Source organism: Saimiri boliviensis, chromosome 2 (genome assembly GCF_048565385.1).
Source record: "Saimiri boliviensis isolate mSaiBol1 chromosome 2, mSaiBol1.pri, whole genome shotgun sequence".
In the NCBI taxonomy this organism is placed as follows: Eukaryota; Metazoa; Chordata; class Mammalia; order Primates; family Cebidae; genus Saimiri; species Saimiri boliviensis.
In genome coordinates this window covers 130,601,390-130,626,343 of record NC_133450.1, presented here as the reverse complement: position 1 = coordinate 130,626,343, position 24,954 = coordinate 130,601,390, and the positions used below count along the sequence as shown (strand labels likewise).

General features: G+C 48.5%; 1 protein-coding gene across 17 annotated transcripts in view; it reads right to left on the bottom strand.

The window, feature by feature from the left end:
* Nucleotides 1–20,783, bottom strand: part of KLC1 (kinesin light chain 1) — a 73,663-nt gene extending 52,880 nt beyond the window's left edge. For 10 of the 17 annotated variants that reach the window (XR_745578.3, XR_012516438.1, XM_010343927.3 and 7 more), the window contains exon 1: nucleotides 20,497–20,782. The gene's annotated coding sequence lies outside the window, so the exon portion shown is untranslated. Of the gene's footprint in view, nucleotides 1–19,048; nucleotides 19,094–20,496 lie in introns of all 17 variants that reach the window. The other 7 variants (XM_010343934.3, XM_010343937.3, XM_010343939.3 and 4 more) reach the window with 4 other exon arrangements.
* Between the last annotated feature and the right edge of the window lie 4,171 nt (nucleotides 20,784–24,954).

The following is a 24,954-nucleotide window of genomic DNA, read 5'->3' as shown; positions in this document are numbered from 1 at the left end:
CATCCTGGTCAACATGGTGAAACCCTGTCTCTACTAAAGACACACAAAAAAAATTAGCTGGGCATGGTGGCCCATGCCTGTAATCCCAGCAACTGAGGAGGCTGAGGCAGGAGAACTGCTTGAACCCAGGAGGCGGAGGTTGCGGTGAGCCGAGATCGTGCCATTGCACTCCAGCCTGGGTAACAAGAGCGAAACTCCGTCTCAAAAAAAAAAAAAAATTAACAGTGCCAAGGCAACTGGCTATTTAGGAAAAATAAAGTTAAACTCCTACCCTCACTATATACTAACATGAATTCCAGATTAATAAATTTAAAACACACACACAAGAAACTAGAAGGAAATACCAGGCAAAGGTCTATATGCATGTAGGTCAAACTAAAGATCATTCTATGAACAAATGGCATAAAACTGTAAAAGACTGACAAGTCTACTTAACATAGTTTTAAAGTTTCGTGCAGAAACAAAATACATTTCTGAGGGAACACTATTTTGCAGCTAATCAAGATGAAGAATTCAAAAGTATATAGCCTACCAGCCCATGGGCTAAGTTATAGATTACATTGATTTCTGAAATGTAAAAATTACTCAAAATCTAAGGTGACGGCTGGGCGCAGTGGCTCACGCCTGTAATCCCAGCACTTTGGGAGGCCGAGGCAGGCGGATCATGAGGTCAAGAGATCGAGACCATCCTGGCCAACATGGTGAAACCTCGTCTCTACTAAAAATACAAAAAAATGGCCGGGCGCAGTGGCTCATGCCTGTAATCCCAGCACTTTGGGAGGCCGAGGCAGGTGGATCACGAGGTCAAGAGATCGACACCATCCTGGTCAACATGGTGAAACCCCGTCTCTACTAAAAATACAAAAAAATTAGCTGGGCATGGTGGCGCATGCCTGTAATCCAAGCTACTCACGAGGCTGAGGCAGGAGAATTGCCTGAACCTGGGAGGCGGAGGTTGCGGTGAGCCGAAATCGCGCCATTGCACTCCAGCCTGGGTAACAAGAGCGAAACTCCGTCTCAGGAAAAAAAAAAAAAAATACAAAAAAATTAGCCGAGCATGGTGGTACATGCCTGTGGTCCCAGCTTCTCGTGAGGCTGAGGCAGAAGAATCACTTGAACCCAGGAGGTGGAGGTTGCAGTGAGCCAATATTGTGCCAATGCACTCCAGCCTGGACTGTCTCAAAAAAAAAAAAAAAAAAAAATCTAAGTTAACTCAAACATTTTGCCAGCCTATAAATGATATCATCCCTGGACCATCTTCCAACTTTTCATGTTATGTATGCCTGGAGATGATTCAATGGAACAAGGAATCAGCCAGAACAACGCATGACACCCCTCAGGAATGCAATAAAGATGTGTGCAATGAATGAATTAAGCAGATTTCAGAGGTACTGCATCTTCCTCTCACCTACCCTGGGACTTATTGGAGGCTCAATCTCCCTGTAAGTCAAGTGGAATCAAATACCCACCTGACCTAGAACATAGTACAGGCTTAAAAATACTCCCTTCCCCACTTTCCCTGTGACTGACAAGCTTTCTGGCCCCAGGTTATTCTAACAATGGATTTCTTTTATTATGCTTTTATTTATTCCTTTTTTTTTTTTTTTTGAGACAGAGTTTTGCTTTTGTCACCCAGGCTGGAGTGCAATGACGTGATCTCAGCTCACTGCAACCTCTGCCTCCCAGGTTCAAGCGATTCTAATGCCTCAGCCTCCCAAGTAGCTGAGATTTCAGGCTTGTGCCACTATGCCCAGCTAATTTTTCTATTTTTAATAGAGACAAGGTTTCACAATGTTGGTCAGGCTGGTGTCGAACTCCTGACCTCCAGTGAACTGCCTGCCTCAGCCTCCCAAAGTGTTGGGATTATGGTCATGAACAATGGTGCCCAGCCATTTATTATGCTTTTATTTCTACCAAAAAACCCCCACAAAAGTCCTATTTAAAGTTCCAGTATTTACTTTGTAAGAACAAAATAACTCAATGTATTAAGTCTCCAGTGTAAAACCTGATAAATATAACATCTGAATTAAGCTCCTAAAACACAAGAAACCCTTCTCAGGGTCAAATCTCTTTAAGTCTGTTCAACAGGCAAAGCTATTACATCCTACTGAACTTAAAGTCTCAGGATTCAAGTAAACCTAACAAATTCTTTTCTTGAAATGGGGTCTCACCATGTTGCCCAGGCTGGCCTCAAACTCTTGCGCTCCAGTGATCCTACCACCTTGGCCTCCCAAAATGCTGAAATTATAGGTATGAGCTAGTGCACCAGGCACCTAACAAATTATGTACTGTGTGTGCAGATTCTAAGTCACTAACATAATGAAGACCCAAAAAACCCTATAACTTGTTATTTTCATTTTAGAACTTATTTTATTTCCATTATTTTAAACAGTGACTCAATTTTTACAATTACATAGTATCATGGTTTTCATGCTTTTCTTTTTCTTTTAGAGATGCGGGTCTTGCTATGTTGCCCAGTCTGGACTTGCACTCCTAGACTCAAGCAACCCTCCACCTTCGGTCTCCCAAGGAGCTATGACTATGGGTACTTGCCACTGAGCCCTGTTTTGGTTTTTGTTTTTTGTTTTCCTTAGGCAAGATCTCACTCTATTGCCCAGGCTGGAGTGCAGTGGCTCTATCTTGGCTCACTGCAACTTCTGCATCCTGGGGTAGCTAGGACTACAGGCATGCACCCCCATGCCCGGCTAATTTTTCTATTTTTAGTAGAGACAGAGTTTCATCATGTTGCCCAGGCTGGTCTCAAACTCCTGAGCTCAGGTGATCCGCCTGCTTCAGCCTCCCAAAGCGCTGGGATTACAGGTTTCAGCCACCACACTCAGCAGACTATGCCATTTTGACATGTATTTTTAACATACAGGATTCTCCTTTTTTTTCTAAGACAGGGTCTCACTCTGTCACCCAGACTGAAGTGCAGAGTGGAATGATCTTGGAATGTTGCAACCTCCAACTCCTGGGCTCAAGTGATCTCCCACCTCAGTCTCCCAAGTAGCTGGGACTACAGGTGCACACCACCAAGCCTGGCTATTTTTTTTTTTTTTTTTTTTTTTTTGGTAGAGACAGGGTCTTACCATGTTGCCAGGCTGGTCTCCAACCCCTAGGCTCAAGAGATCTGTCCACCTCGGCCTCCCAAAATCTGGGATTACAGAAATGAGCCCACAGTGCCTGGCCACGAGTCTCATGTCCAAAAATTTACTTCAATTGTTTTTTCATGCTACCTCATTGTGAGGACATAAACTGACAATATTAAGAACCTATCCTGTCAGGCTCCACATTAGGACCTCTGATTAAATACATGTATCGTAACTTGCCAGGAGTAAAAAATAAAAATAAATTTTAAAATCCTGTCTGTACCATTTTGTAACCTAGAAATAAAACAAGTTTGACTCTTTTTTAAATGTCATTTGAAAAATGATACAAATACACGTATCTTTTAAAAACTACCCAATGGGACAGAAATTAGGAAATGCTAACCTTTCAAAAGGCTTACCTGCCTTTGGAAACATAAGAAACAATAACAAGAAAGTTTTGGGACCGGGCACAGTGGCCCACGCCTGTAATCCCAGCATTTTGGGAGGCCAAGGCAGGCAGATCACCTGAAGTCAGGAGTTCAAGACCAGCCTGGTCAACATGGCAAAACCCTGTCTCTACTGAAAAAAAAAAAGAAGGCTGGGCATGGTGGCTCACACCTGTAATCCCAGCACTTTGGGAGGTGGGCGGATCACGAGGTCAGGAGTTCAAGACCAGCCTGGCCAACACGGTGAAACCCGTCTCTACTAAAAACACAAAAATTAGCTGGGCATGGTGGAGTGTGCCTGTAATTCCATCTACTCAGGAGGCTGAGGCAAGAGAATCGCCTGACCCAGGAAGGCAGAGGTTGCAGTAAGCCAAGATCGCGCCACTGCACTCCAGGCTAGACAACAGAGTGAGACTCCGTCTCAAAAAAAAAAAAAAAGAAAAAAGAAAAAATTAGCAGGGCCTGGTGGTGCACACCTGTAGTCCCAGCTACTCGGGGAGAGAGTAGGAGGCAGGAGAATGGCTTGAACACAGGAGGCAGAGGTTGCAGTGAGCCAAGATCACACCACTGCACTCCAACCTGGAGACTCCATCTCAAAAAAAAAAAAGAAATTAATTTAAAAAATACATGCTCGGCCGGACGCGGTGGCTCAAGCCTGTAATCCCAGCACTTTGGGAGGCCGAGGCGGGTGGATCACGAGGTCAAGAGATCGAGACCATCCTGGTCAACATGGTGAAACCCCGTCTCTACTAAAAAATACAAAAAATTAGCTGGGCATGGTGGTGAGTGCCTGTAATCCTAGCTACTCAGGAGGCTGAGGCAGGAGAATTGCCTGAACCCAGGAGGCAGAGGTTGCGGTGAGCCAAGATCGTGCCATTGCACTCCAGCCTGGGTAACAAGAGCGAAACTCCGTCTCAAAAAAAAAAAAAAAAAAACACGCATTCTCAAACTTGAAATAAAGCTTAACAGTTCGCATAGACAAAGTAACTGTAGCGTGCTTGTATTATTCAACATTGTACTTGATAGGTAAGGATTTGTACCTATGTAACTGAAAAGAGATGGCAAGCAATAATACCTAATATATAGACTACAACTAACATTCCATCACTCAGCTCTCACAAAAACACCAGACATAAATATTAATTTGTATATTCAGTTGCTTTACATCAACTCTAAAATAATCCAAGCAGAGGTAATATGCAAAGTAGAAATAGCTCTTATGCTGGGCACAGTGGCTGATGTGTGTAATTACAGCACTTTGGGAGGCCAAGAGGGAAGGATCACTTGAACCCAGAAATTCAAGACCAGCCTAGGCAACATACCAAGACACCATCTATACAAAAAACAAAAAAATTAGCTAGGCATGGTGGCGCATGCTTGTAGTCTCAGCTACTTGGGAGGCTGAAGCAGAAAGACTGCTTGAACCCATTAGTTCAAGACCAGCCTGGGTAACATAGTGGGATCGAATTTCTCCAAAAAACAAAAGAAAAAAATTAGCTAGGCATAAAGATGCATGTCTACAGTTGTTCAAGGCTGCAGTGAGCCATGACTGTGCCACTGCACTTCAGCCTGGGTGAAAAAGTGAGTAAGACCTTGTCTGAAATATATATATACACACATGTATAGATGTATACATATTTTAATTAAAAAATTAAAAATTAGGCCGGGCGCGGTGGCTCAAGCCTGTAATCCCAGCACTTTGGGAGGCCGAGGCGGGTGGATCACGAGGTCAAGAGATCGAGACCATCCTGGTCAACATGGTGAAACCCCGTCTCTACTAAAAATACAAAAAAATTAGCTGGGCATGGTGGCGTGTGCCTGTAATCCCAGCTACTCAGGAGGTTGAGGCAGGAGAATTGCCTGAACCCAGGAGGCGGAGGTTGCGGTGAGCCGAGATCGCGCCATTGCACTCCAGCCTGGGCAACAAGAGCGAAACTCCGTCTCAAAAAAAAAAAAAAAAAATTAAAAATTAGATGGCATGGTGGTACATGTCTGTACTCCCAGCTACTTGGACGGCTGAAGTGGGAGGATTGTTTTAGCCCAGGAGTTCAAGGCTGCATCAGCCATGGTCACGCCACTGAACTCCAGCCTGGGTGACAGAGCAAGACACTGTCTTAGAAAACAGTCCTTATTACACACTAAAACTGTCCTTTTAATTTGTCCTTTATGAGAAGAGTGATGTTTTACTTACTTTATCACACTAATGACTAAAAGAGAAGGCCTTGGGAGTTTTAACTAACTCCCTGATAGAAATGAGGAAACTGACAAATTTAGAGTAGATAATTCTGTAAAATAAGTCATGTGCAGTGAATGACATGTTGGTCAATGAGGGACCTCATATTTGACAGTGGTCTCATAAGATTATAACATCTATTTTGACTATATGTTTTCCATGTTTAGATATGTTTAGTTGTACAAATATTTAGCTGCTACAGTTGCCTACAGTGTTCACTACAGCCACATGCTGTACAGGTTTTTAGCCTAGGAGCAATGGGCTACAACACATGGCCTAGGTGTACGGTAGGCTATAGTATCTAGGTTTGTGTTAATGTACTCCTTGATGTTCCCCCAACAACGTAATAACTTTACGATGCATTTCTCAGAATGCGTCCCAGACATGCAGTATAACAGACACACAACTACGTTAGGTTGATGCTTTAAACTGAGATGTGGGGCTGCGATGTCCACTACAAGCATGGCAGGAAATGCACAACTGAGTTAGGCAGCCCCAGAGGGAACCTGGGAGATACCCAACTCTCAGCCACCACTTGGTTTGTAGACCTGGTATTGCAGCCCAGTCTTCACCTCCGAAAAGGAGAAGGGTAAATTTTCCTGAGAAATCTGGCCAGCCCCCAAAGAGTAACATCCTTCCATTTGCCAAACAAATGTTTACTGAACCCCTATTTTATGCAAGGCACTATTCCAAAGGAAGGACTTAAAAAAAAATTGTTCTAAGAAAACATTATGGTGACAAAAGAATATTATTATTATTTTTTTTTTCAGTAGAGACAGGGTCTCACTATGTTGCCCAGAATGGTCTCAAAGTCCTGGGCTCAAATGATGCTCCCACCTCGGCCTCACAAAGTGCTGGGATTATAGGCATGAGCTACACACCCAGTCCCAAAGAATATTCTCTATACTTCCAGAGAGAGAGGAAAAAAAAAAATAGGTCACATAGAATTGAGAATAACTTTAGGATTCTCAACAGCCACATTGGAAGCAAAAGGAAATTAAACAAATGCTTTCAAAATTCTGAAGGACGGGGGTGGCTCACACCTGTAATCCCAGCACTTTGGGAGGCCGAGGTGGGTGGATCACTTGAGGTCAGGAGTTCAAGATCACTCTAGCAAACATGGTGAAACCTTGTGGTGGGGAGACCCCAGAAGTGCCCAGGTAGGAGCCAGAAGCCTCAGCCTATTTCTGTATAAATAATGAAGAAGAAAACAACCAGAGATACAACCATAGTAGTTATTCATAGGTAATCTTAGTCATTCGTATGTGATCTTAGTTACTCATAGGTGATCCCAGTTCTTTTACTAGTGCCTTTCAGGTCACAAAGTGTGAACCTGGGGTGACAATGTGAAAGGAATGACCCTAAGGCAAAACGCTTTAAGCCCTCTGTCACGCCTGTGCAAGGGCTGCTGTAGGGAGCCTCGGCTTTGTGGTGCCAGCGCTGGGAAAGCACCCACTGTTTAGCCAGCTAGGGAAGGAGACGTGCAAGATGGCAGAAACATCTCCTTCCTGGGGGGAGTTAGGAGAAAACTCTGTTCCTCCAAGCCCTTGCTGTAGACCCAGACGTGTGGGGGCTTAATTGTCTGTATGTCATGCTGTGCTTCACTGGTCATGTTCCATGTCCACTCTCATGTTCCGCTTATGCACCTGGTTCCTTTTTTCTTAGAAGAGATAATCAGCAAAAGTAATTTAATGTCTTTGTTTTTTCTTGACAAGTATGGAAAAGTGCTGACGCTTTATGCTCCTTACCTCACCTCAGCTACTAGAAGGCCTTGGATCCCTACCTATATGACAGGTGATGTACCGACCACCAAGGCCATGCCCTACCTGCCCTGTCCCCAGCTTTGCACCATGCCCTACCTATCCTGCCCCCAGTTTTGTACTCAATAAAGGTCAGAGTGTGCAGGCACTCAGGGCCACTGCCAGACTCTGTACTTTGGTTGGAAATGAACCCCTGGGCCCAAACTTCCTTTTCTCTATCTCTGTGTCTTGTGTCTTTCATTTCTACAGTTTCTCGTCTCCACACCAGCAGAGAGGGGCTCAAGGCCCTGTAGGGTTGGACCCCACAAAACTGTCTCTACTAAAAATGCAAAAATTAGCTGGGTGTGGTGGCGTGTGTCTGCAATTCCAGCTACTCGGGAGGCTGAGGCAGGAGAATCTGTTGAACTGGGAGGCAGAGGTTGCAGTGAGCCAAGATCGTACCATGACACTGCAGCCTAGGCAACAGAGCAAGACAGTCCAAAAAAAAAAAGACTTCAGCCGGGCGCGGTGGCTCAAGCCTGTAATCCCAGCACTTTGGGAGGCCGAGGCGGGTGGATCACGAGGTCAAGAGATCGAGACCATCCTGGTCAACATGGTGAAACCCCGTCTCTACTAATGGTGCAAAAAATTAGCTGAGCATGGTGGCGCGTGCCTGTAATCCCAGCTACTCCGGAGGCTGAGGCAGGAGAATTGCCTGAACCCAGGAGGCGGAGGTTGCGGTGAGCCGAGATCGCGCCATTGCACTCCAGCCTGGGTAACAAGAGCGAAACTCCGTCTCAAAAAAAAAAAAAAAAAAAAAGACTTCAAAAGAACTTTGGTCTCCATAATCTTTATCTTAACCTGAACATTCCCTTTCTATCAATCCCAGGTCTTTAGACAAACTCAACCGTCAACCAGAAAATGCTTAAATTCACCCTCCAACTTTGAGTTGTCCTGCCTTTCTGGACCAAACCAATGTTTTTTTTTTTTTTTTTTTTTTGAGACAGAGGCTGTGGCCCAGGCTGGAGTACAGTGGCACAATCTCAACTCACTGCAACCTCTGCCTCCCAGGCTCAAGCAATCCTTCTGCCTCAGCCTCCCCAAGTAGCTGGGGTTACAGGTACCCACCACCATGCCTGGCTAGTTTTTGTATTTTTAGTAGAGACAGGGTTTCACAATGATGGCCAGGCTGGTCTGGAACATGTGACCTCAAATGATCCACCTGCCTAGGCCTCTCAAAGTGCTGGGATTACAGGCATGGGCCACCGTGCCCAGCCAACCAATGTATTTCTTAAATGTATTTGATTGAGGTCTCACGCCTCTCTAAAATGTATAAAACCAAGCTGGACCAGACCACCTTAGGCATATGTTCTCAAGACTTCATGAGGGTTGTGTCACGGGCCGTGGTCATTCATATTTGGCTCAGAATAAATCTTTCCAAATAGTTTACAGAGTTTGAATCTTTCCATCGACAATTCTATCAAGGGCATGTGCCAACAACATGATTTACAACTAATCTATCAGCCTTGATCACTTAGCTCAGGTAGCATTTGCAGGTTTAGCCACTGTAGTAAGATTACCACCATCGCCACCTCCATACCCACTCATCCCACTCCATACTCTTAAGAAGCAAGTCACTAAGTACAGCCTACATTCCAAGGAGAATCAACCATTATTTGGAATTCTTCTGTAGGGGAGATCAGTCTGTTCTTTCTCTCTTTGCTCATTTATTAATTTAATCATTTATATCAATATGGACTTGGAAATATTTATTTTATACTTTAAGTGATAAATACTAATTTTTTTTTTTTTTTTTGAGACGGAGTTTCGCTCTTGTTACCCAGGCTGGAGTGCAACGGCGCAATCTCGGCTCACCGCAACCTCCGCCTCCTGGGTTCAGGCAATTCTCCTGCCTCAGCCTCCTGAGTAGCTGGGATTACAGGCACGTGCCACCATGCCCAGCTAATTTTTTGTATTTTTAGTAGAGACGGGGTTTCACCGTGTTGACCAGGATGGTCTCGATCTCTCAACCTCGTGATCCACCCGCCTTGGCCTCCCAAAGTGCTGGGATTACAGGCTTGAGCCACCGCGCCCGGCCTAATTTTTTTTTTGAGACGAAGTTTTGCTCTTTTTGTGCAGGCTGGAGTACGATAGCACAATCTCCTGCTCACCGCAACTTCCACTTGCCATGTTCAAGTGATTCTCCTGCCTCAGCCTCCCAAGTAGCTGGGATTACAAGCGTGCACCACCATGCCCAGATATTTTTTATTTTTAGTAGAGACAGGGTTTCTCCAAGTTGGTGAGGCTGGTCTCTAACTCCCAACCTCAGGTGATCTGCCTGCCTCAGCCTCCCAAAGTGCTGGGATTACAGGTGTGAGCCACTGCGCCCGGCTGTAAAATATTAATTATGAAAATTCCTACATTATTTATTGTTCAAGTTGTTCCAGCTTTTGTCAGTGGGAGCTCTTTCAGTTGATTCTTGTGTCCCTTCATGTTCCCATCCTTTATTTTTTAGCATGTTCTTAATTTCAAACACTAGAAGCTTCAGGCTCATCTTGTATTTTCCTTGCCCCAGCCCTAGAATCACCCATTACTCTAAGGAGTCCTGGTTTGTTTTAGTAGAAAGGAATCAGAATCCAAAATTAGGAGCCAATGGTCTTTCTCCTAAAAACTTACAACCCTGACCTAACCATGGGAAAAATATCAGACAAACCCAAATCTAAGGACATTGTACAAAATATTATTGCAATGGAATCAGTGTGTGCCCCTTATCCCAATTCACATGTTGAAATTCTAATGCCCCAAGTAATGCTTTTAGGAGGTGGGGCCTCTGGAAGGTGATTAGGTCATGAGGGAGCCCTCATGGTGGGATTCGTGCCCTTAAAAAAGAGAACCCAGGGGCTGGGCACAGTGGCTCACACCTGTAATTCCAGAACTTTAGGAGGCCAAGGTGGGCAGATCACTTGAGGTCAGGAGTTCCAGACGAAGCTGGCCAACATGGTGAAGCCCCATCTCTACTAAAAATACAAAAATTAGCCAGGCACAGTGGCAGGCACCTGTAGTCCCACCTACTCAGGACAGTGAGGCAGGAGAATTGCTTGAACCTGGGAGGCAGCGATTGCACTAAGCCAAGATCCTGCCACTGCACTTCAGCCTGGCACCTGTAGTCCAGCTACTTGGGAGGCTAAAGCAGGAGAATCACTTGAACCCAGGAAGTGAAGGTTCCAGTAAACCAAGATTGCGCCACTGCACTCCAGCCTGGGAAACAGAGTGAGACTACAGCTCAAAAAAAAAAAAAAAAAAAAAAAAAAAACTAACAAGATAACCACTATACATCTACTACTAGAGTGGCTCAGATGAAAAAGACAGGCAATACCAAATGTTGGTGGATGTGAAGTAACCAGAACACTCACACACTGCTTGCAGGATTGAAAAAATTACACAGCCACTTTGGAAAGCCAGCAGCAGTTTCTTTAAAAGTTAATCACACAGCTGGGCGCGGTGGCTCATGCCTGTAATCCCAGCACTTTGGGAGGCCGAGGCAGGTGGATTAACTGAGGTCAGGAGTTCGAGACCAGCAGCCTGACCAACATGGAAAATCCCACCTCTAATAAAAATACAAAATTAGCCAGGCATGGTGGCACATTTGTAATCCCAGCTACTCGAGAGGCTGAGGCACAGGAATCATTTGAACCCAGGAGGCTGAGGTTGCAGTGAGCCATGCCCTACCTGCCCTGTCCCCAACTCTGCACCATGCCCTACCTATCCTGCCCCCAAAGGAAGGCGAGGGAGGAGGAGGCACCAGTATTTAGGGGCTATAGTCTCAGTGCTGCCAGATGTGAGAGTTCCGGAGATGCGGCACAACGATGTGCGTATCCTTAACACTACTGAATTGTGTACTTATAAATGGTTAAAATGGTATATCTTTGAAAAAAAATTGAAGTGGTGCAAGGTTTTCCCAAGTAAAAGTAATTACAGGATTAAACAGCATTATCATGATTCATGTGAAGCTGCAGCTTTAAGTACTGCAGGGCAATTCAATGTTTTAACTTCGGAAGCAAAAAAACGGAGTTAGAATCATGACTTCACAGTTGTGTAACTCTGGTTTCAGAAACTTCCCCTCTCACCCTCAAATTCTTCAACATCTGGGCATGATGGCTCACGCCTGTAATCCCAGCACTTTGGGAGGCCAAGGCGGGTGGATCACCTAAGGACAGGCGTTCGAGACCAACCTGACCAACATGGAGAAACCCCATCTCTACTAAAAATACAAAATTAGCTGGGTGTGGTGGCGCACACCTGTAATCCCCGCTACTCAGGAGGCTGAGGCAAGAGAATGGCTTGAACCCGGGAGACAGAGGTTGCGTTGAGCCAAGAGCATGTCATTGCACCCCAGCTGGGCAAAAGAGCAAAACTACGTCTCAAAAAAACAATAAAAAAAATAAAGTTCCTCAACAGTAGAATGCCAGTAACTGTTTTCCCCTTTTTTATTTATTTATATTTTTAGGAAACAAGGTCAACTGTATTGCCCAGGCTAGTTCTGAACTCCTGGGCTCACGTGATTCTCCCGCCTCAGCCTTCCAAGTAATGGAAACTCCAGACACGCACCACAACCCCGAGGTTTACAGTACCTACTTCCTCTGGAACAGTGCAAACATCACTCTGATCAGCTTTAGTAGCAGTACAGTGAAATTCAGAGAGGCCTGAACATAAATTCATATTATGCAACTGAAGTCAGGGAACAATCCATGGTTTAAATCAGGCGTCCCCAAACTACGGCCCAGCCACCTGAGGCCATTTATCCGGCCCCCCGCTGCACTTCAGTAAGGGGCACCTCTTTCACTGGTGGTCAGTAAGAGGAGCACGGTATGTGGCAGCCCTCCAACGGTCTGAGGGACAGTGAACTGGCCCCCTGTGTAAAAAGTTTGGGGATGCCTGGTGTAAATGAAGGTAACTGAGATACTTTAGAACCAAGGAAGTAACTTACTTCACATATGCACATAACTCAGCTTCACATGTTTGCTCCATATTTGTTGCTTTCATCTGTCTACAAAAATTAGTTAAAACTAAAATAAAATCGGCCGGGCGCCGTGGCTCACACCTGTAATCCCAGCACTCTGGGAGGCTGAGATGGGTAGATCACGAGGTTAAGAGATCAAGCATCCTGGCCAACATGGTGAAACCCCGTCTCTACTAAAAAAACACACAAAAAAATTAGCTGGGCATGGTGGTGAGCGCCTGTAATCCCAGCTACTCGGGAGGCTGAGGTCGGAGAATCACTTGAACCCAGGATATGGAGGTTACAGTAAGCCGAGATAGCGCCACTGCACTCCAGCCTGGTGAAAAAGCGAGACTCCATCTCCGAAAAAAAAAAAAAACTAAAATAAAATCATAATTCATTTCTGATCTTTGAGCATACTAAGAGGCTACAGAGTACAATGCAACAAAGGATGCCTTGGGAGAACGAATGCAGATCATCTCTGAATAGCCTCCATCCTTAAGAGGTAGTAGTCTCAGGAAAGAGACAAAAGGTTGAAGTCGGGTGCAGTGGCTCAAGCCTGTAATCCCAACATTTTGGGAGGCCAAGGCAATCAGATGGCTTGAGTCCAAGAGTTCAAGACCAGCCTGGGCAACACAGTGAGACCCCTGTCTCTATATAACTATATTTTACTTTATTTTATTTTATTTTTTTGAGATGGAGTTTCACTCTTGTTACCCAGGCTGGAGTGCAATGGTGCGATCTCGGCTCACCACAACCTCCGCCTCCTGGGTTCAGGCAATTCTCCTACCTCAGCCTCCTGAGTAGCTGGGATTACAGGCATGTGCCACCATGCCCAGCTAATTTTTTTGTATTTTTAGTAGAGACGGGGATGGTCTCGATCTCTTGACCTCATGATCCACCCGCCTCGGCCTCCCAAAGTGCTGGGATTACAGGCTTGAGCCACTGCACTCGGCCTATATAACTATATATATATATATATATATATATATATATATTTTTTTTTTTTTTTTTTGAGACGGAGTTTCGCTCTTGTTACCCAGGCTGGAGTGCAATGGCGCGATCTCGGCTCACCGCAACCTCCGCCTCCTGGGTTCAGGCAATTCTCCTGCCTCAGCTTCCTGAGTAGCTGGGATTACAGGCACGCGCCACCATGCCCAGCTACTTTTTTGTATTTTTAGTAGAGACGGGGTTTCACCATATTGACCAGGATGGTCTCGATCTCTCGACCTCATGATCCACCCGCCTCAGCCTCCCAAAGTGCTGGGATTACAGGCTTGAGCCACCACGCCCGGCTATAACTATATTTTTTTAAAAAACTGAAAGGTCATTAGTAACCTCCTAGAAGCAAAATCCAAGAGACTTCTCAGTCCAACCCTTCCCTGACTTCTTAGCTAATTTGATACTGATCTCCCTCCTCTTGGTTTCCCAGGGCCCTCTCCCTCTTAGATCATTCACCATCTCTACCAGGTGGACATCACACCTGACTGGCTCGACAATATGATGCGGTCTCTGGAATCTTTACCTCCAGCCTCAGCCTCTGTCTTGAGGTCCACACATGTATCTCTAACTGCCCACTAGACCACCTGGCTGCCCCACAAGCACTTCAGAGTTAACACATCCAAAAACAAACTCATCATTTTCTCATTTTCCCTCCTTGGCTGAGTGTCACCAGGCAGTGAGTCACCAAGTTACAGATGAGGAAGTCATTCTAGATGCATTCCTTCAACAAACATAATTATTAAGAGCCTATTACATGTCAAGCACTGACACTGAATACGAGAGACACAACTCCCCGCCCTTGTGGAGACTATGAATGTAAGCAGAGACAAACAATAAAAACAAGAAGATGGCTGTGCACAGTGGCTCATGCCTGTAATCCCAGCACTCTGGGAGGCTGAGGCAGGTGGATCACGAGGTCAGGAGATCGAGACCATCCCAGCTAACAGGGTGAAACCCCATCCCGACTAAAAATACAAAAAATTAGCTGGGCGTGGTGGCACGTTCCTGTAGTCCCAGCTACTCGGGAGGCTGAGGCAGGAAAATTGCTTGAATCCAGGAGGTGGAGGCTGCAATGAGCAGAGATAGCGCCACTGCACTCCAGCCTGGGCAACAAAGCAAGACTCCATCTTGAAAAAAAAAGAAAATGATTAAAATAATACAGTATTGGCCGGGCATGGTGGCTCACGCCTGTAATCCAAGCACTTTGGAGGCCAAGGCCGGCGAATCACCTGTGGTCGGGAGTTCAAGACCAGCCTGACCAACATGGTGAAACCCTGTCTTTATATTAAAAAAAAAGAAGAAGAAGAAAAAGAAGAAGAAGAGAAAAGAAAAGAATACAGTATACAGTATTGGCTGGGCACAGTGGCTCACACTTATAATCCCAGCACTCTGGGAGGCTGAGGCATGCAGATCACTTAGGGTCAGGAGGTCAAGACCAGCCTGGCCAACATGGTAAAATACCCTCTCTATTAAAAATACAAAAATTAGCCAAGCATGGTAGTGCATGCCTGTAGTCCCAACTACTTGGGAGGCTGAGGCAGAATAGCTTGAACCCAGGAGGCAAAGGTTGCAGTGAGCCGAGATCGTGCCACTGCACGACAGAGCAGGACTCCATCTCAAAAAATAATAGTAATATGGTATTTTAGATGGTGAGGAGTGCTAAGGAGAAGAATCGGGCAGGGCAGAGGCCAATGAGTATGTGCTGAAGTAAGGAAATGCTAATCACTAGAAGAGTGGGTTTGGTTCAAAACTGCGGATGCGCCTGGAAGTGCTTGAGCAGAGCCAGAGCAGGAAGATGGAAAGAGGGTGGGGTGTCAGAGGACACTGACAAAAGCTTTAACAGAGGAGTGACAATGACCTGACTCAGGTTTTCACAGGATCATTCTGCGAGAGTCCTCCCTGCAGCTCATTTACCCCAATCCAATCAGTCCCAAACCAGGTCCACTGTAACCCTTATACCCAGCCCCTGCCCCTCATCTAGCTTCTCTGTTCCTTCTGTCACTGCCCTAATTCTGAGGCTTGCAGTCTTCAGTTGGGGTTAATAGCTTCCTAAATAATCTCATCCCAGTTCACAGCACCTGCCTCACCACTGCCTCTGCTCTTTCTCAAGTGTCACCTGGCTCTTTAGAATCTTCCAACCCTAGCTGGGCGTGGTGGCTCACACCTGTAATCCAAACACTTTGGAGGCCAAGGCAGGTGGATCACCTGAGGTCAGGAGTTCAAGATCAGCCTGACCAACACAGTGAAACCCCGTCTTTAAAAAAAAAAAAAAATCTTCCAACCCTCCCTCGTAAACCTCAGAATGAAAGCAGCCTTTTAAGGAGTCATTCAAGACCTTTCCTAACCTTATATTTCCACTCTCACCCCTATGCTCCCTTCCCAACATGCCCCCTTACAGCAGCACAACTTCCAGAATTATAGCCTCCAAACAGGACCCAAAATCCCAATCCCACCCCCTGGTCCCAACACTAGCTGATTTATACTTTTCTTCTGCAAAGAATCAAAGAATTACCTCCTCAGTGCACTTATCACAGCCTTTAACCTGGTCTGTGGTATCTGTCCAGGCCAGCCTGTGAGCTCCTAGAGGACAGCGGCATTTTTTTTTTTTTTTTTTTTTTTGAGACAGAGTCTCACTCTTTTGCCCACGCTGGAGTGCAACGGTGTGATCTCAGTTCAATGAAACCTCCACCGCTGCAGTTCAAGCGATTCTCCTGCCCCAGCCTATCAAGCAGTTGGGATTACAGGTACGAACCACCACGCCCAGCTAATTTTTGTGTTTTTAGTAAAGATGGGGTTCCAGTCAGGCATGGTGGCTCACGCCTGTAACCCAAGCACTTTGGAGGCCAAGCCAGGTGGATCACCTGAGGTCAGGAGTTTGAGACCAGCTTGACCAACATGGTGAAACCCCGTGTTTAAAAAAACAAAAAAAAAAGGATGGGGTTTCATCATGATGACCAGGCTGGTCTCGAACTCCTTACCTCAGGTTATCTGCCCATCTTGGCCTCCCAAAGTGCCGGGATTACAGGCGTGAGCCACCACACCCAGTCAAGAGCGGCTCTATCAACATACCGTTGGCTACTCAACACAGTACCTGCCATTCAGTTGGTTCCCAACAGACATTAAGAATAGTATTTGCTGGCCAGGCGCGGTGGCTCACGCCTGTAATCCTAACACTTTGGGAGGCCGAGGTGGGTGGATCACCTGAGGTCAGGAGTTCAAGACCAGTCTGGCCATCACGGTGAAACCCCATCTTTAAAAAAAAAAAAAAAAAAGGCCAGGCGCGGTGGCTCAAGCCTGTAATCCCAGCACTTTGGGAGGCCGAGGCGGGTGGATCACGAGGTCGAGAGATCAAGACCATCCTGGTCAACGTGGTGAAACCCCGTCTCTACTAAAAATACAAAAAAAATTAGCTGGGCATGGTGGCGTGTGCCTGTAATCCCAGCTACTCAGGAGGCTGAGGCAGGAGAATTGCTTGAACCCAGGAGGCGGAGGTTGCGGTGAGCCGAGATCGTGCCATTGCACTCCAGCCTGGGTAACAAGAGCGACACCCTGTCTCAAAAAAAAAAAAAAAAAAACCAGTATTTGCAATCTTAACTTGCTTGTCATTTTTATTCTATGCCCTGAAATTTGACATTTAGATCTTCCCAAATACTCTTGTTTGAGTATATTACTGATCACTTGTTTGTTACATGAAATACTGGTTTCAGGACAGGCGCAATGGCTCACACCTGTAATCCTAGCACACTGGGAGGCTGAGGCAGGTGGATCACCTGAGGTCAAGAGTTCGAGACCATCCTGGCCAACCTGTCGCTACTAAAAATACAAAAAATTAGCCAGGTGTGATGATGGGTGCCTGCAATCCAGCTACTAGAGAGCCTGAGGCAGGAGAATCACTTGAACCCACGAGGCAGAGATGGCAGTGAGTGGAGATCAAGCATTGCACTCCAGCCTGAGTGACAGAGCGAGACTCATCTCTAAATAAATACATACATACATACATACATACATACTGCTTTCTAACATTCCACTTATCTATTGTTTCCAAGTTATACTAATCCTATATTTCATCTGTCTTTTTTCTAGTCTAGTTTTCCTTTTATATAAGTATATTTTAAGATAGTTTATGGCCCTATACAGAAAGTGACACATTGACTTTTTTTTTTTTTTTTTTGAGGCACAGTCTCGCTCCGTTGCCAGGCTCCAGGCTGGAGTGCAGTGGCGCTACCTCGGCTCACTGCAACCTCCACCCCTTGGGTTCAAGCAATTCTCCTGCCTCCGCCTCACAAGTAGCTGGGACTACAGGCACGCGCCACTATGCCCAGCTAATTTTTTTGTATTTTTAGTGGAGACGGGGTTTCACCATGTTGGCCAGGATGGTCTTGATCTCTTGACCTCATGATCCGCCCGCCTCAGCCTCCCAAAGTGCTGGGATCACAGGCATGAGCCACCGTGCCCGACACATTGACTCTTTTCCAACATTGAGAAACATGCTCAAGAATGTATAAATTGACTGGGCAAGGTGGTTCATGCCTGTAACCCCAGCACTTTGGGAGGCCGAGGCACGTGGATCACTTGAGGTCAGGAGTTTGAGACCAGCCTGACCAAAATGGAGATACCCCATCCCTATTAAAAATACAAAATTAGCGGCCGGGTGCGGTGGCTCACGCCTGTAATCCCAGCACTTTGGGAGGCCGAGGTGGGGGGATCACGAGGTCAAGAGATCGAGACCATCCTGGCCAACATGGTGAAACCCCGTCTCTACTAAAAAATCCAAAAAAAATTAGCTGGGCATGGTGGCGTGTGCCTGTAATCCCAGCTACTCAGGAGGCTGAGGCAGGAGAATTGCCTGAACCCAGGAGGCGGAGGTTGCGGTGAGCCGAGATCGCGCCATTGCACTCCAGCCTGGGTAACAAGAGCGAAACTCCGTCTCAAAAAAAAAAAAAAAAAATACAAAATTAGCCCGGCATGATGGCACATGCCTATAATGCTAGCTACTCAGGAGGCTGAGGCAGGAGAATCGCTTGAACTTGAAAGGCAGAAGTTGTGGTGAGTCGAGATCACACCATTGCATTCCAGCCTGGGCTACAAGAGTGAAACTCTGTCTCAAAAAAAAAAAAAAAAGTATAAATTTTTTAAATGTATAAATGTAAATGACTGGAGTTATTCGTTATGACATATTTAAGATACCGTGTGCCTCTCCCCAGTGTCATTCCCTCCCCTTGCTGGAGATAAACACTATCCTGACTCCTGTGAATGTCTGGATGCTTTTCTAAGACAATGCTAGGCAAGGTGAGGTGTGCCAAGGCTGCAGTAAGGTTAGAGGTTACCACTTGGGTCCTCCACAGCACTCAGTGCCAGCACAGGGCTGCCAGGCTCAACTGCAACATGATGTTGCATTCTTTGAGGACTTGGAGAGACACTGGCTCTTTACAGTGCCTACCCTCCCACATGGAATTCCACACAAGTTGAAATACACTTCAGATTTAGTATCATTGTATTCTCACAAATATTTAGGAAACAGAATAGGTCAAATTTCTCACCATAACAGGCTTGTTGACACACCATAACAGGCTTGTTGACAATCCCTGAAAGAAGCAAGACCATGACAGTAATGTAACTTGGGAACCTAAGGATGTCGTTCCAGTTTCCATATGTGTTTTTCACTAAACTAGTGTAATGCATTCTGAGCTGATTCTGATCAATGGCTTAGTCATGCTGTACGGAAAAAAAGACCTTAGAATTTAATGCAAAGAATCAAAGATCCAACTGCCCTTTTAAAGAACACCTGAAATAATGCATCTCAGATTTTTTGTTCTCACATTTTTTAAAAACATCATTTTTTTTGGATAGGCATGGTGGCTCACACCTGTAATCCCAGCACTTTGGAAGGCCAAAGCGGGTGGATCACAAGGTCAGGAGTTCGAGACCAGCCTACCCAATAGGGTGAAACCCCATCTCTACTAAAAAGACAAAAATTAGCCAGAGGTGATGAAGCCCACCTGTAGTCCCAGCTACTCGGGAGGCTGAGGCAGAAGAATCGCATGAACCTGGGAGGCGGAGGTTGCAGTGAGCCGAGATCTCGCCACTGCACTCCAGCTCCGTCTCAAAAAAAAATAACCTTCCCCAAAAAAATTTTTTCGTAAGCATGCCTTTTCAAACGCTTAATATGTAAATTCTTTATAAAACAGGCAACAATAATCCTAACACAAATATGCCTAGAAATGACCTACATATGTTGTTATAAAACCATCCACTCCATCACGCATAGATTTTACTTTTTTAACGCTTTATTTTAATTTTTTTCAGGAAAAGGGTGCACCCAATTTTACATCGAAAAAGCATCCCAGGACCGGGGTTGCTTCAAGTTTAGTTGGAGCAACGCCAGCCTAGGTGAACAGGGTCGCCTGAAACGTTTCGCATCTGGTTACTGAAAAAAAAAAAAAAAGGGGTCGCCAAGGAGGCGAGGTGGAGTCGGCTCTCGGTAGGGACCGGGCCCCCCGCCGCCCGCGAGGATGACAGGCGCGTCCGCTCAGGGCGGTGCCGCGAGAGGCGGGGGCGGAAGGAAGAGGAATCGGACAAAGCAGCCCCGCCGGCCGCCGGCCTCCCCGCTCGCCGCGATCCCAGGGGCCGTCACCTCCCCCGTCGCGGGCTCCCGGGGTCCGCAGCTGTCCCTGGGAACGGCCACCGCCGCCCGCAGCAGAGCTGAGCCGGGGATGCGGGGCCAGGGCGGGGCCCTGCTTGGGCCGGGTACCGGAACCTGCAGTGGGACGCGAATGGGGAGGACGCGCGGCGCCGGGAGCCGGGGCTGGGAAAGGGGCCTGGGACGGGAAGCCCACCTGAACCTGCGAGGGGTCGCGGACCAGCAGGGGCGGTGAACTCGAGCGCAACCGGGCGTGGGAACCGAGAGGGGCCGGGACCCAAACCCGGACGGGGACAGGGCAGAGGATGAGGAGGGGGCCGCGGCCCGGGGCGCACGCCGGGGACTCACCGTCCAGCTCCGGAGGGCCGCGCTCTCTCGCGCTGTCAGCACCAGGAGCGCCGCCGGGCGCGTGCGCGGAGAGCTGCTGCGCGCAGAGCCCGCCTCGGCCGCCTGAGGCGCGGAACGGCGGTCACTAGCGAGGGGCGCCGGTGCAGCCGCCCCGCAGCATCCTCGACTGCCCGCGCGCTGTCCCTTTGGTCGCCAGGCGCAGCCCCGCCGACCCAGCCCGTCCCGCTCGACCGCCCGCGCCGCTCCCGCCGCCGAAAATGGCGTCTCAGTATTGCTCCCGCGGCGCCCCGCCTCGCCTTGCCCCACAATGCCGTGCGCCGGCATGACGTCATCGCCCCTCGTGTCGCCCGGGGCCGGGGAAACTGAGGCTGGGAAGCTCCCTGGAAGCGCTCGGCGACCTGGGGACTGGAGGGGCGGGGAAGCTGTTTGGGTATCAGGTGGGCGGTCACAGGGAGGAAGGTGATGGTGCAGGACCCCGCGGGCCTCGCGGCAGAAACGCGGGCGGGACGGGGCGCTCGGGGCAGGGCGTGGCGCGGGCGGTGGGCGACGAGGCCCGGGTCTCTCCACCGCCGCAGCTGTGACGACCGAGCGCTGAGGCGGCTTCCCCTCCCGCCGGCTGTGGGCCCGACCGGAATGCGGCCGGGGAAGGTGCAGGCCCGGCTACCGCCGCCACCACTGGGTGGCCGCCCCGCTCCACTCCCAGGCCCGCGAGCTTCGTGCGCTCATTCTGGCCCCCCGAGAACACCACTAGGAGGCCTTCGGGAGCCCCCCGACAGCCTTCGGTCGCGATCCTGAGCCCTAACCCCGCGCCCTCCCCATGTCATTGTTCCCTCCCCTCGGGGCTTTTGGACCCTCGAATCAGGGAGACGTTCCCGGCGCTCCTGCCCGACACAAACTGCACCTCGGGCGGGCCCAGGGGAAGGGCCGGGGTGTAGGCAGTGAGGACGGGAGACGCCCACCCTCTGACCCCCCGCAGCCACCGGTGCGTCGCCCTGGCTGCGGGGACTCGACCTCCAGCCGAGCCTGAAGGGCAGCGGAGCGCGCCCGGGTCGGCTCCTGCGGCTTTGCGGGCTCCGCAGGCCTGACTCAGCAGCCAGCCGGGAGGGCGTGCTGATTCAGTGGGCGCGGCTCCGCTCGCTGCCGCGGGCGGCTGCAGAACACCCTCCCGGGGCGCACGCGTCCAAAGTGCGGGGCCCGGAGGCGTCACTTAACCTGGAAGGGTTCCTGGGCCAGTTCCCCCACCCCATCAACTGCGGTTCCTTTCCGGTATTACCACCCAGCACCAGCAGCCTTGTGTGAACCCGCAGTTACGCTCCGCAGTCACCGGAGAAACGGAACTCTGGTTATTTTGATCTCATTTATGAAAACAAAGGTGGGCTACAAGCGGGGAGCTCCTAGGGTAACACAGCAGTTAGGGTTGGCCCAGGGAGAGGCAGTGAGTCAGGGTCAAACAAACCCTCTCCACACCACTTTCAGGGTCGTGATTTCAGCCAGACTGCAGCTTGGATGTCATCAAGCTCAGCCGCTAGGCTGTACACCACCGAGCATCTAGTGCTGATTCTTTCTGTTCCTCTGGGCCCACTAACTGGCCCCTCTGCTCACCCACAGCCCTTGCCAGAAACCTGGGATGCCTGCGCCCCTCCATTATTCCCTACTACAACAGGTGAAAAAGATTCTACTTCCTCAATATTTCTTTGAGTTGGGGTATCTTTGTCACCCAGGCTGGAGCACAGTGGCAATTACTGTAACCTCAAACTCCTGGGCTCAAGAGATCCTCTTGCGTCCGGGCGCGGTGGCTCATGCCTGTAATCCCAGCACTTTGGGAGGCCGAGGCGGGTGGATCATGAAGTCAAGAGATCGAGACCATCCTGGTCAACATGGTGAAACCTCGTCTCTACTAAAAATACAAAAAATTAGCTAGGCATGGTGGCGTGTGCCTGTAATCCCAGCTACTCAGGAGGCTGAGGCAGGAGAATTGCCTGAACCCGGGAGGCGGAGGTTGCGGTGAGCCGAGATCGCGCCATTGCACTCCAGCCTGGGTAACAAGAGCGAAACTCCGTCTCAACAACAACAACAAAAAAAAAAAAAAAAAGGAAAGAAAAGAAAAGAGATCTTCTTGCGTCAGCTTCCCAAGTAGCTAGGGACTAGTACCCAGAGCGCCCCGCCCCCACCCGCGTCCAGCCGGTCGGGCGGGGTGTGACCGCCCACCTGATGCCCAGACAGCTACTCTGCCCCTCCAGTCCCCAGCTCACCAACAGCTAGGGACTACAGGTGTGCATCACCATCCCAGCTAATGGTTTTTAAATTTTTTGCAGAGGCGATCTTGCTATGTTGCCTAGACTGGTCTCAGACTCCTGGCCACAAGCTATCCTCCCACCTGGCTTCCCAAAGTTCTGAGATTACAGGATTACAGGTGTGAGCCACTATGCCCAGCCTCTCAGTATTTTTTTTTTTTTTTTTTTTTTTTTTTTTTTTGGAGACGGAGTTTCGCTCATTACCCAGGCTGGAGTGCAATGGCGCGATCTCGGCTCACCGCAACCTCTGCCTCCTGAGTTCAGGCAATTCTCCTGCCTCAGCCTCCGGAGTAGCTGGGATTACAGGCACGCGCCACCATGCACAGCTAATTTTTTGTATTTTTAGTAGAGACGGGATTTCACCATGTTGACCAGGATGGTCTCGGATCTCTTGACCTCGTGATCCACCTGACTCGGCCTCCCAAAGTGCTGGGATTATAGGCGTGAGCCACCGCACCCGGCCTAGTATTTTTTAAATCTATCTCCACTGCCACCACTGTCCTTGTTCTTTTTTTTTTTTTTTTTTTTTTGAGACGGAGTTTTGCTCTTCTTACCCAGTCTGGAGTGCAATGGCACGATCTCGGCTCACCGCAACCTCAGCCTCCTGGGTTCAGGCAATTCTCCTGCCTCAGCCTCCTGAGTAGCTGGGATTACAGGCATGCGCCACCACGCCCAGCTAGTCTTTTGTATTTTTAGTAGAGACGGGGTTTCACCATGTTGACCAGGATGGTCTCGATCTCTCGACCTCGTGATCCACCCGCCTCAGCCTCCCAAAGTGCTGGGATTACAGGCTTGAGCCACCGCGCCCGGCTTGTTCTTTTACTTTCTCTACGAATATCTGTTGCTCTCCCATGATCCTCATAATGAAAGCCAAGGATACATAGGTGAACGAGATGTATAAGATCTCTGCTCAGCCGGGCTTGGTGGCTCAAGCCTGTAATCCCAGCACTTTGGGAGGCCAAGGCGGGTGGATCACGAGGTCAAGAGATCGAGACCATCCTGGTCAACATGGTGAAACCCCGTCTCTACTAAAAATACAAAAAATTAACTGGGCATGGTGGCGCGTGCCTGTAATCCCAGCTACTCAGGAGGCTGAGGCAGGAGAATTGCCTGAACCCAGGAGGCGGAGGTTGCGGTGAGCCGAGATCGCGCCATTGCACTCCAGCCTGGGTAACAAGAGTGAAACTCCGTCTCAAAAAAAAAAAAAAAAGAATCTCTGCTCTCTAAGAGTTTATGTTCCAGTGAGGAGGCCACAAACACATAAGGAAATATCGGATCTCACAGAGATGATGGAACAGGCAGAGGCTATGTGATCAGGTGTCAACTCAGAGGCAGGTGAGTAAGCAGAGACCCAAATGACGGGAAGGAGGCAGGCATTCAAAGCCCTAGGAGAGGCCGAGCGCAGTGGCTCACGCCTGTAATCCCAACACTTCAGGAGGCTGAGGCAGGTGGATTACCTGACCTCCAGAGTTCAAGACCAACCTGGGCAACATGGTGAAACCACAGCTCTACTAAAATACAAAAAATTAGCTGGGTGTGGTGGCACACACTTGTAGTCCCAACTACTCGGGAGGCTGAGGCAGGAGAATCACCTGAACCCAGGAGGCAGAGGTTGCAGTGAAACAAGATGGCACTCTGCACTCAAGCCTGGGCAACAGAGCCAGATTCTGTCTCAAAAATAAATTTTTTAAAAAGCCCCAGGAGAGCTCTGCGGGCAGGAGTCCTCAGGCAGGAATGAACCTGGAGTGATGGGGGAAAGGAGAAAAGGCCAATTCATCCACAACATCTACCAGTGCTTCCGTGCACCACTCTCTGCAGCAAATTCCAACTCCTTGGCTTGGTTGACAAGGCCTCCAGGGCCTGGTGCTGCCAACCTCCCGGTCTCCTGTCCCCTGAACACCCTTAGCTGTCCCTGAGTTCACCCTGGTCTCTCACATAGCCACACCCCGTAAGATAGTATTCACTCTGCCTAGAATGTTCTCCCTCCCCTTTGTCCCCCAGTCCTCCAGGATTCAGCTGATACTCACTTCCTGGGGGAAGCCTTTTCTCACAGCATCTGCCTGGGTCAAGGCCTCCTCTGAGCACCTGCCTATCTGTTCCCCAATGTGCACTGTGTGGTCAGTTTCCACAGCTGCTGTGAGCGGAGGACAGGAGGGGCTGCTGT